This window comes from Pteronotus mesoamericanus, unplaced genomic scaffold (genome assembly GCF_021234165.1).
Source record: "Pteronotus mesoamericanus isolate MK-2021 breed Mesoamerican mustached bat unplaced genomic scaffold, CSHL_Meso_final scaffold_167, whole genome shotgun sequence".
NCBI lineage: Eukaryota > Metazoa > Chordata > Mammalia > Chiroptera > Mormoopidae > Pteronotus > Pteronotus mesoamericanus.
The window spans coordinates 1814822-1827111 of NW_026555308.1; the positions used below are offsets into that span (position 1 = coordinate 1814822).

The 12290-nt window shown below is 40.5% G+C and overlaps 1 pseudogene; it reads right to left on the reverse strand.

Moving 5' to 3' along the window:
- Positions 1-11516: 11516 nt before the first annotated feature.
- On the reverse strand, positions 11517-11886 carry LOC129083373 (DNA-directed RNA polymerase II subunit RPB9-like; annotated as a pseudogene).
- Between the last annotated feature and the right edge of the window lie 404 nt (positions 11887-12290).

Here is a 12290-nt window from a genome sequence, read left to right on the forward strand (position 1 = left end):
TTTATCAGCTCTGGAAAGGGAAGCATTTTCTAATGTTGGAAGCCATAATGGACAACAAAAAAGAAAAGAGATGTGGCCCTTAAGCTAAGAAATACAAGGAAAATTGGTTACAGAATCAAAAGGCAAAAAAATAGGAAAAAATATTTACAGGAAATTTAGCATAGTACTCAAGAAATTGATCAGAAAAACACAGACCTGCCCCGGCAGGGTGGCTCAGTTGGTTGGAGCATTGTCCCGTGCACCAAAAGTTGTGGGTTCAGATTCTCAGTTAGGGCACATACCTAGGTTGCAAATTCAATCAGTCTTGGTACATATGGGAGGCAACTGATCAATGTTTCTCTTTCACATCAGTGTTTCTCTCACTCTCCTTCTCTCTCTCTCTCTCTCTCTCTCTCAAATCAATAAAAATATGTCCTCGGGTGAGGATTAAGGGGGGAAAAAAAGATTGGTTTAGAAAAACACTGAAACCCTAAAGGTGAAATTAATGAAGGACACAGGTCACAAAAGAGGAAACCAATTTGGTTAATGGACTTAGGGAGAAATGTTTAGCCTTAGTAGTTAAATGAATGAAAATCAAAACCATAGCAAAGACATGCCAGTTTTCTATGCAGTTAGCATGGCACTGGAGGAATGCAGTTAGTCAAGGCTGTAGGGAAATGGGCCAGCTGGTGGGCACGTAACTGGCACAGCCCTTTTGTAAATCAGTTCACCAGTCTGTAGATTCAGCTTTTTAAAATAGTTATTCCTGTCCTGGCTGGTGTGGCTCAATGGATTGAGCACCAGCCTACAGACCAAAAGGTTTCTGGTCTGATTCCCAGTGAGGGCGCATGCTGGGGTGGGGCCAGGTCCCCAGTTTGGAGTGTGTGAGAGGCAACAGATTGATGTTTCTCTCACACTTTGGTGTTTCACTTCCTCTCTTTCTCCCTGCTTTCCCCTCTCTCTAAAAATAAATAAATAGCCCTGGCTGGTGTGGATCAGTGCATTGAGTGCTGGCCTGCAAACCAAAGGGTCGCCGGTTCAATTCCCAGTCAGGGCACATGCCTGGGTTGCAGGCCAGGTCCCCAGTAGGGGGCGAGCAAGAGGCAACCACACACTGAAGTTTCTCTCCCTCTCTTTCTCCTTCCCTTCCTCTCTCTCTAAAAATAAATAAATAAAATCTTTTTAAAAAAGAATTAAAAAAATAACATTTTCCCTTCACCAGTGTGGCTCAGTTGGTTGGGCATCATTCTGCAAAATGAAAGGTCACCAATTCAATTCCCAGTCAGGGCACGTGCCTGGGTTGTGGGTTTGGGCTCCCATGGGGGCACGTACAAGAAGCAACTGATTGATGTTTCCCTCTCACATCGATGTTTCTCTCCCTCTCTTTCCCCCTCTCTTCTCCTCCCTCTAAAAAGAATAAATAAATAATCTTAAAAAGAAACTCTCATCCAAACAAATAACATTTTAAAAAGATAGCATTTTCATGAAGATTGGATAAATATGGAAAATGTTCATGATATAAGGGCAAATTAAAAAAAAGACAGGTATGAAGATTTGTAGAAAGTATAACAACTATGAAATTTTTTAAAATTTCAAAGGAACAGCAGCAACATCCAAAAGAAAAGTGGCAGAATGTTCATTTAACAATGACCAGCTAGGAGTGGTTCTGTAGTCATGTGGACTTTTTTTCAAAAGCAGATGACAAAAACTTAGACTCATGGAACACAATGGATATTCATGTGACCTTTGGTCCTGGTTGGTGGGACCCAATTAGTGGGACTATATTGTGATGTGCCATTTGAAGAAAGAGCTGCAGGACCCAGGGTGGTTCTGACAGCCTCCCTTTTAACTCCAAGGATGCCCTTCCTTTCTCGTCGTGACTGCGTTCTGTGATCGCCAAGATGACTCCCGGAGCTGGGAACATGGCCACCAGCTGGAGTCTCTTCCTTCTGGGAACACCAGCTAAGAGGGCCAGAGCTACTATGCCTCTGTCTGTAGAAAGATTGTTCATCCAGAACGAATGATCCCAGGGAAGGACATTAAGTGGCGCAGCTTGACTCCTGGCCCTATGATTAACATAGGGTGTCACATGGCCACAGGACAGAGTTTGTTCAAAGAACAGAGTAGGAAGGAAAGATGCTGGTCAATTAGAAGCATTAAGCACCACACTTTCAGTCAAGTGTGACAGTGAAATAAAGACATTTTCAGACATGGGAGATATCAAAAAATACACCCTCCATGTACCATTCTTCAGAAGCCACTGGAGGAAAGATGTTCTCTGACTAAATAAGGAATAAACCAAGGAAGTAGGAAATGTGAGCTGTAGAAAACAGAGATTGAACACAGAAAATAAGTGAAGGGAATCTCCAAGATGCTGGTGAAAGGAAAATCCAGAATGACAGCTGTGCCACAAACACAGTGGACAATCAGTTCTCATTGGGACACAAGAGACAGGAATGCTGACATTGCCATCATGCCCTCTGCCATTGCACTATCTTTTCAATCTGATGAAACTCTTGAATGGTGTGCTCCACCAAAACAAAATGTAAATGAAGAAAGAGGAACTCAAGATGCCAAGGACATAGGCAAATGGAATTCCAAGGATGACATCTAAAGGGATATCCCAGAGAGGAGGAAAATGGGGACCTCAGGGAAGGATGCAACAGAAAAGAAGGGGGAAAAAAGGAAGTGATATATTTCCTAATGGGATTATTAGGGTAGGTATAGTAGAAATGAACAACAAAGGCAGTTACTAACTTCAGTAAAAATTTAATAATTGAAATATAGTACGCTACAAGGCTTGGCCAGCACCCTAGAATTTCATTCCATTATGGCATCAGCCAGACTTAAGGTCCAGGATGTCACTAAATCAGATTCAGGTGCAGATGAGACTTGTTGGGCATGGTTACTCACCATCTGCAGAATCATGATCTAAAGAGTTCACTTTGCCACCCAACATACAATGGTGATGAAGAGACAGGATAACCACAACAGACAACCCCCACATATCAATTACTAGTCCATAGCATTTCTGAGGTCCAGTTAGGCACATGCTGCTACCTCTCTCTACTCTGGGACAGGGAATGTGTACTGTGTAGAGTCTCTGGTAGCAGTCCTTCATGACTCTCAACTCTACTTTCTGGGATTTTGGCTCTGGCTTCTAAATCAGCCATCCTTTTCTATAAGAAATTGTCTATGTCTGTGGCTGAATAACTTTGACAACCAGCTACTGTCTAGAAAGTTGAGAACCTAAAGAACTATTTCAGTTCAAGTTCATATAACTTATTGACTTCTACTCAGAAATAATGGAGGCCAGAAGAAAATGGAACATCTTTAAAGGGCTGAAATGATGATGATGATAATGATGATACCTGTCAAACCATAATTCTGTACCCAATGAAAATATTCTTCAAGAATTTGGGGAAGTAGGCAATTTCAGATAAATTAAAACTAGAGAACGTATTGCCAGTAGGCCTGTAGTACAACAGAAGCTAAAGAAGTTTTCTGGCTAAAGGTAAATGATCCCAGATGAAATTGCAGATTTTCAGAAAAAAGAAAACTGGAAACAGAAAATATGTAAGTAAATATAAAATACTATTTTTCTGCCCTGGCTGGTGTGGCTCAGTGGCTTGAGTGCTGGACTCTGAACCAAAAGGTCGCTAGTTCAATTCCCAGTCAGGGCACATGCCTAGGTTGTGGCCAGATCCCCAATTGGGGGCACACAAGAGGCAACCACACATTGATGTTCCTCTCCCTCTCTTTCTCCCTTCCCCTCTCTCTAAAAATAAATACAATCTTTTAAAATATACTATTTTTTTCTCTTACTTTCTTTAAAATACATAAGTATTTAAAGCTAAACCTGTTTCATGGGGTCTTTAATATACAAGTATGTAGATATAATATGACAACTATAGTAAATGGGCCCATATAATTTCAAATGTCATACATTTTACATGAGTTAGTACAATATTAACCGTAAGTAGATGTGAAAAGTGAATAAATTCCACTTTTTACATTTGTTATTGGGGCAGCTCACATATTCAAATCAAACTCCCAGTAATTAATATCTTCATAGGAGCCTGATGTGTTAACTTCTTAAGCGACAGCAAGCGCTCTGGATTTCACTGGTTTGTACACTAATTTTTACCCTGGCTAAAAATTATTTAAAAACTGTGTGCCTGTAATTTATCTCAGATTCTGACCCAAATAAGAGATAAAATAGCCCATCAATTTTCAAAAGTTACTTAATAAAGTTAGCTAATCTGATCATTGACACTTATTCTCCTACTTAGAGCTGGGTTGATTAAAAAATTGAATATAAGATATGTTATGCTTATTTTTCACAGTAGTTGTGATGATTCTCAGGCCATTCTGCTCTTCACCACATCTTGATATTCCAAAGCTTAAATACTGCCTCACTGTGGAGAAAAGGGAACCCTAGTACACTGTTGGTGGGAATGCAGACTGGTGCAGCCACTGTGGAAAGCAGTGTGGAATTTCCTCAAAAAGCTGAAAATGGAACTGCCTTTTGATCCAGTGATTCCCCTGCTGGGACTATACCCTAAGAATCCCAAAACGCCAATACAAAAGAAGCTATGCACCCCAATGTTCATAGCAGCACAATTTACAATAGCCAAGTGCTGGAAGCAACCTAAATGCCCATCAGTAGATGATTGGATCAAAAAATTATGATACATATACACAATGGAATACTACGCAGCAGAAAGAAAAAAAGAACTACTAAACTTCGCGACAGCATGGATGGAACTGGAGAGCATTATGCTAAGCGAAATAAGCCAGGGGGGCGAAAGACAAATACCATATGATCTCACCTATAAGCGGAACCTAACCAACAATACAAAGATGCAAGGAAAATAAGACCAGCAACACTGAAAGGAAAAGAAATCAACAGAGACAAGAAGGAAGGAGGGAGGGGGGGCGGGGAAAAGGAAGGGAAGGGGAAAGTCAAGGAACATATAGCAAGGACTCATGGACAAAACCAAAGGGGAGGAGCTGAGGGAGGAAGGAGGGAGGGGGCAAGGGAAAGTGGGGGGGGGGAGGCAGAGACAAATGTATTTGAAAAAATAAATTAAAATAAAAATTTTTTAAAAAAGCATTTTTCTAATAAATACTGCCTCAGAATCATTATTCTAAAGTGGTATCCAATTAACCACACTGTGTCAGATAAAAGACCAAAACCTCATGGTCAAATGTGGTCCTTTTGGAGCTTTTTTTCCCTTTATTCCTCACCAAAGGATCTTTTCATTTATTTTAGAGGAAGAGGAAGGGAGAAAGGGAGGGAGAGAGATGCAGAGAGAGACGGACAGAGAAACATCTATGTGAGAGAAACATCGATTGGCTTCCTCCCCTACACGCCTGACTAGAGATGAAACCTGCAACCTAGGTATGTGCCCTGCCCCGGGATGGAACCCACAACCTTTTGGTGTGCAGGACGACACTCCAACCAACTGAGCCACCCAACCAGAACCTTTAGGAGCTTATTTTGAGTTCGGTGATCAAGAAATTCTAATGAGCCCTGGCTGGTATGGCTCAGTGTACTGGATGTTGTCTTCTTTGTTTTTAAATTTAAAAATATTTATTATTTATTTATTTTTAGGGCTAGAGGAAGGAAGGGAGGGAGGGAGAAATGGAGAGAAACCTAGGTGTGTGAGAGAAACATTGATCGGTTGCCTCTTGCACACCCCCAACCGGACACCTGGTCTGCAACCGAGGCATGTGCCCTGACTGGAAATCAAACCAGCAGCCTTAACAAACTTTCTGTTCACAGGCCAGTGCAAAATCCAATGAGCCACACCACTTCTCTTTTTCCCTCCCTTCATGTCTCTCTAAAAGTAAATAAATAAAACCTTTTAAAAAAAGAAGATGGTGGTGTAAGTAAATGCTGTACTTGTTTCCTCCTACAATCACATCAAAATGACAACTAAACTGCAGAACAATTATCAGTGAGAAGCACCTGAAGTCTAGTTGAACAGAAGTCTTATTACTAAGGATATACAGAAGAAGCCATGTCAAGAATGATAGGAGGGGCAGAGACACTAATCGGGCTGATCTGACACCCACATATGGCAGTTAAAAATTGGGAAGGATACCCTGGCTCATAGCCCAGTTAGAACATCATCCATATAGGGAAAGGCCACTGGTTCAGTTCCCAGTCAGGGCACATGCCTGGGTTGCTGTTCTGGTCCCCAGTTGGGGGCGTGTGAGAGACAACTGATCAATATTTCTCTCCCTCTCATTCTCCTTCTCTTCCCCTCTCTATAAACAAACAAACAAACAAATAAATAAAATCAATGAATATATCCTGAGGTGAGGATTTTTTTAAAAATTAAAAGCCAGCAGAGTTCTTGCTTGGTAGCTCAGTTGGTTAGAGCATTGTCCTGACTTGCCAAGGCTGCAGGTTCAAGGCCCAGTCAGGGCACATACAAAAAGTAACCAATAAATGGACAAATAAGTGGAGCAACAAATTGATGTCTCTCTCTCTCTCTCTCTCTCTCTCTCTCTCTCTCTCTCTCTCTGTAAAATCAATGAATAACAAAAATTTAAAAAAATTAAGCCACAGAGATTGTGGCTGAGTGAGATAGAGGGCTTATGAAGTTTCAGGTATTCCTCTTAAAAGGCCTGCACACAAACTTACTGACTGATGGACTCACTTGTTCTGAACTCCATTATTGGGACAGCAGCTTGAAAGCTGCCAGGGATGAATGGGGAGGGAGTGAATTGTCTGGCTTGAAGGCAAGGGCCAGAGGAGTAGCCTTCTCCCAGACAGAAGTGTGGGCAGAGGCTATTGTTCCTTTGCTGAACTCTCCTCCTACAGGTGCAGGTCGGTGCCATATCTGAGTCTCCATCAACCTGGCTAACACTGTTAGTCCTGCCCTGATGATTCATTGAAACCTCCCACCCCATTCAACTTTCAGGCTTACCCAAGCCATTTCCAGTGGATTTTCCGTATAAATGGCCTGCCTTGATTCGTATTGCAGAATTTCCTAAAATCTCTCAAAGACTTACAAACCCCAAACAAACAATACCTGGCCTCAGCATGGCCCATACTTCTTGCTAAGTAGCCCAATGCCCGGCACTAACGCTAGCCAGCCTCAGTTTGCAACTTGGCCTCTCCCAGATACCTCCAAGCCTAGCACAAATAGAGCTATCTGCAGATCACTTTGTAGCTCATGCTAGGTGGCCCCAGGCAGGGTACACATGGCAGCTAACTTGGCCTATTCCTTTTAGGAGGCTCCAGAGCCAGCGATTCGGTGACCATATTCAGACCATGCTGGAGCACCACCCAATCACCTCCACAAGCAACACACTCAAGGGATGGACTTGACAGGCACCAGAGCCCCACTGGAGCAAGTCCTGCTCCATGGAATAGGCCTCTGTACAGCAGCTTCTCTCCTGCAGTCACAGCCAGTCCTTACAGCCAACTGGCCTAGGGATTTATCCCTCCCATTGATGTGCCAACAGCAATCAAGGCTCAAGTACAGTTGGAGAGCACACATAGCTCACATGGAGGGAGGGTGCATCTGGAGTGCCCGGCTCAGGTGATCAGGGAGGCTGTACCAGTGGGCCCCACAAGATACCTACTATGTAAGGCCATTCTAACAAGACTGGGAGATGTAGAAGCTCTACCTAATACTTAAAAATAAACACAAGGGGGCAACTAAAATGAGGAGACAAAGAAACATGTTCCCAATAAAATACCAGAACAAAACTCCAGAAAAATAACTGGAAAAAATGGAGATAAGCAACCTACCAGATGCAGAGTTCAGAACACTGGTTAGAAGGATGCTCAATGATCTCAGTGAGAATTTCAACAAAGAGATAGAAAACATAAAAATGGAGATAGAGAACATAAAAAAGAACTAGTCAGAAGCGAAGAATGCAATAACTGAAATAAAGAATACATTAGAGGGGCCCTGGCCAAGTGGCTCAGTTGGTTGGAACATTGTCCCATAAACCAAAAGGTTGTGGGTTTGATCCCTGGTCAGGGCACATACATAGGTTCTGGGTTTGATCTCTGGTCAGGGTACATATAAGAGGCAACTGATTGATTTTTCTCTTTCACATTTATGTCTCTGTCTCTCTCTCTCACTCTCCTTCTCTCTTTCTCCTTCTCTCTCTCTCCCCTTTCCTGTCTCTCTCTAAAAATCAATAAATATATCTTCAGGTAAGGATTTAAAAAAACAAGAATGCATTAGAGAGAATCAATAGTACATTAGTTGAAGTAGAAGACTGAATCAGTGATTTGAAAGATAAGTTAGCAGAAAACATCCAATCAGAACAGCAAAAAGAAAAATGAATATTTAAAAAAACGAGAATAGTTTCAGGGACCTCTGGGACAACATCAAGTGTACAAACATTCTTCTCATGGAGTTACCAGAAGGAGAAAAAAGAGAGAGCAATAATGATGGAAAACTTTCCTAACCTGATGAGAGTAATAGAAACCCAAGCCCAGGAAGCTCAGAGAATCCCAAACAAGATGAACCTAAAGAGGCCCACACCAAGACACATCATAATTAAAATACCAAAAATTAAAGACAAAGAGAGAATCTTAAAAGTAGCAAGAGAAAAGCAGTTAGAACTGCTAACTACAATGGAACTCCCATAGACTGTCAGCTGATTTCTCAACAGAAACCCTGCAGGCCAGAAGTAGTAAGCACAAAATATTCAAAATGATGAAAAGCAAGGACCTACATCCATGGTTATTCTATCCAGGAAAACTATCATTTAGAATGGAAGATAAAGAGCTTATCAGAAGAGAAAAAAATCTAAAAGAGTTTATCACCACCAAAACTTTATTACAAGAAATGTTCAAGAGACTGCTTTAGGGAGAAAAAAATAAAAAATATGAATAATAAAATGGCAATAGCTATATATCTATATCAACAATTTTTTAATATCAATTGATTAAATGCTCCAATCAAAAGTCAGGGTTGCTAAATAAACCATAAGACACACACAGAATGAATGTGAAGGAATGGAAAAAGATATTGTATGAAAATAGAAATGAAAATAAAAAGCTGGGGTAGCAATACTTATGCTAGACAAAATAGACTTTAAAACAAGGGCTATAATAAGAGACAAGGAAGGACAGAGCAATTTCACTTCTGGGTATTTATCTGAAGAAACCCAAAATACTAATTCAAAAAGACATATATATCCATACATTCATTGCAGCATTATTTACAATAACCAAGATATGGAAGCAACCTAAATGTTCATCAATAAATGAACAGAGTCCTGACCGGTGTGGCTTAGTTGGCTGGGCATCATTCTGTAAAGCAAAAGGTCACCAGCTTGATTCCTGGCCCAGGCACATGCCTAGGTTATGGGTTTGGTCCCTGATTGGGGTGCATACAAGAGGCAACCAATCAATGTTTCTCTCTCACATCAGTGTTTCTCTACCTCTTTTTCTCCCTCTCTTTCCCTCTCTCTGAAAATAAATAACATATTTTAAAAATATTCAATAAAGTAGATGAAAAGATAAAGCAGAAATGGTGCATAATACAATAAAATATGACTTGGCTATAAAAAAAGAATAAAACCTTGCCATCTGTAACAACATGGATGGATTTAGAGAGTATTGTGCTGAGTGAAATAAGTCAGAGAAAGATAATTGCTATGTGATTTCACTTATTTGTGGAATCTAAAAAATAAAAACAAATGAACAAATAAAATAGAAACAAACTCATAGATACTGATAATATTTTGAGGTTGCCAAATGGGAGGGTGATGGATGAAAAAGGCAAAAGGATTAAGAAGTACAAGTTGGTAGTTACAAAATAGTTATAGGGATGTGAACTGTTTTGTAGTACATATAGTTAGTATTGTTATATAGTAATAATTATGTGTGGTGTCAGATGGGCACTAAATTTCTTGGGTGTTCACTTCATAAATTATACAAACATCTAATTGCTATGTTATACACCTGAAGCTAATATCGTATTGTATGTCTGCTGTAATTAAAAAATAAAAAATTATACTTCCCTGGATGGTGTGGGTCTGTGGATTGAGTGCCGAATTGTGAAGCAAAGGGTCGTCAGTTTGATTCCCAGTCAGGGCACATGCCTGGGTTGTGGTCCAGGTCCCTCATGGTGGGTGCACGAGAGGTGACCACACATTGATGTTTCCCTCTTTCCCTTTCTCCCTCTCTCCCCCTCTCCCTAAAAATAAATAAATAAAATCTTTTTTTAAATGAAGAAAAATAAAAATTTATTAAAAAATCTCAGAACATCTGCGAAGCATGATAAAATGAGGTATACCTGTATATCATGTCACCTGTGTATAAAGACAGTTTCACTTCTTCCTTTCTGATTTGGGTAACTTCTCTTTCTTTTCCTTGCCTAATTGCTTTGGCTAGTACTTCCAATACTATGCTGAATAGAAGTGGTGAGAGTGGGCACCCTTGTATTGTTTCTGGTTTAGAGGAACTGATTTTACTGTTGAATATGATGTTAGCTGTGGGCTTGCCATGTTGAGAGTTTTTATCATGAAAGAATCTTGAAATTTGTCAATTGCCTTTTTGGCATCTATTGATATGATCATATAATTCTTATCCTTCATTCTGTTAACGTGGTGTATTATGTTGATTAATTTTCATGTTTAATCATCCTTGAATTCCAGGGATAAATTTCAATTGGCCATAGTGTATGATCCTTTTAATGTGCTATTGAATTCAGTTTATTAGTATTTTGTTGAGGGTTTTGCATTTATATTCATCAGGAAAATTAGCCTGTAATTTTCTCCCCTTTTTCCCCCATCAGAGGACATTTTTTCACTAAGAGAGATCAATTGGTTACCTTCTCACATGTACCCCTACCAGGGATCGAACCTGCAACCTTGGTACGGGCCCTGACCAGGAATCAAACCAGTGACCTTTTGATCCATGGGACAGCACTCCAACCAACTGAGCCACATTGGCCCGGGGAATTTTCTTTTCTTATAGTGTCTTTATCTGGCTTTGGTGTGACGGTAATGCTAGCCTTGTAAAGTGAGTTTGGAAGTGTTCCCTTCTCTTAAACTTTATGGAAATATTTGAGACATTTCATGTTAATTGTTCTTCAAATTGTTCTAGAATTCACCCATGATGCCTTCTGGCACTGGGCTTTTCTTTGCTCTGTGTGTGTGTGTGTGTGTGTGTGTGTGTGTGTGTGTGTGAGAGAGAGAGAGAGAGAGAGAGAGATTTCAATCTTGTTATTTATCCATTCAGATTTTTTTTATTTCTTTATGATTCAGTCTTGGTTGGTTGTATGTTTCTTCCTGGAATGTTTATCCATTTTTTCTAGATTATACAATTTGTTGGCATATAGTTGTTCATAGTATCTCTTATTGTTCTTTGTATTTCTGTAGCATCCATTGCAATGCCTCCCCTTATATTTATAATTTTATTTGTTCAAGTCCTCCCTTTTTTTATTGGTTATTCTAGCTAAAGGTTTGTCAAATTTTTAAAGATAAAAATCTCCCTCCTTGCCCCCCCCCCCACCCCCAGAACAGAGCATTTATAACTGGGGAAGGGTGGTTCACTCGGTCCAGCAGGGGCCGCAGTGTGGGGCTGTGCATACGTAGTACAAGCGCAGAGCGTTCTCGGCACGGGCGGTATGCGACTGGAAGAACACCGCCTCCTTGTGGCCGCAATTTTGGTACGGGTGGTCCTCGGTTCGCAGCAACGTGGTGTCCTGGGACACGTCAGAGATAATCTGGGTTAGTTCGTCCACTTCGTGAGTGATTTTGTTGACGTAGATGCAGCTGTTACAGGCTTCCTGCTGGTAGTCACTATTCCGGCAACGGTAGAGCAGAATACGGTTCTCTTTGTCTTCCTTAGGGTGAAGCATGTTACATTCCTGGCAGAATCCCCCTGAAGCCCCGCTCATAGGTCCCCTCCTGTTTCATAGGGCAGAACTACCCTAAAGATAAAAATCTTTGAAATGAAATATTTTACTTGACATGAAAAAATGTTGATCTTTTCTGTTGTCCTTCTAGTCTCTAGTTCATTTATTTCTACTCTAACCTATTTATTTCCTTGAGGTGTAAAGTTAGGTCATTTATTTGAGATCTTTCTTTTTTCTTAATGTGGGTGTTTATCGCTCTCAAGTTTCCTCTTAGAACTATTTTTATTGCATCCCATAAGTTTTGGTGTGTGTGTTTCCATTTTCACTTGTCTCAAAATAATTTTTTCTAAAGATTTTATTTATTTATGTTTTGAGAGAGGGGAAAGAGGGAGGGAGAGACACACCAATGTGTGAGAGATACAGCAATAGGTTACCTCTCACACACCCCCAACTGGGGACTTGGTC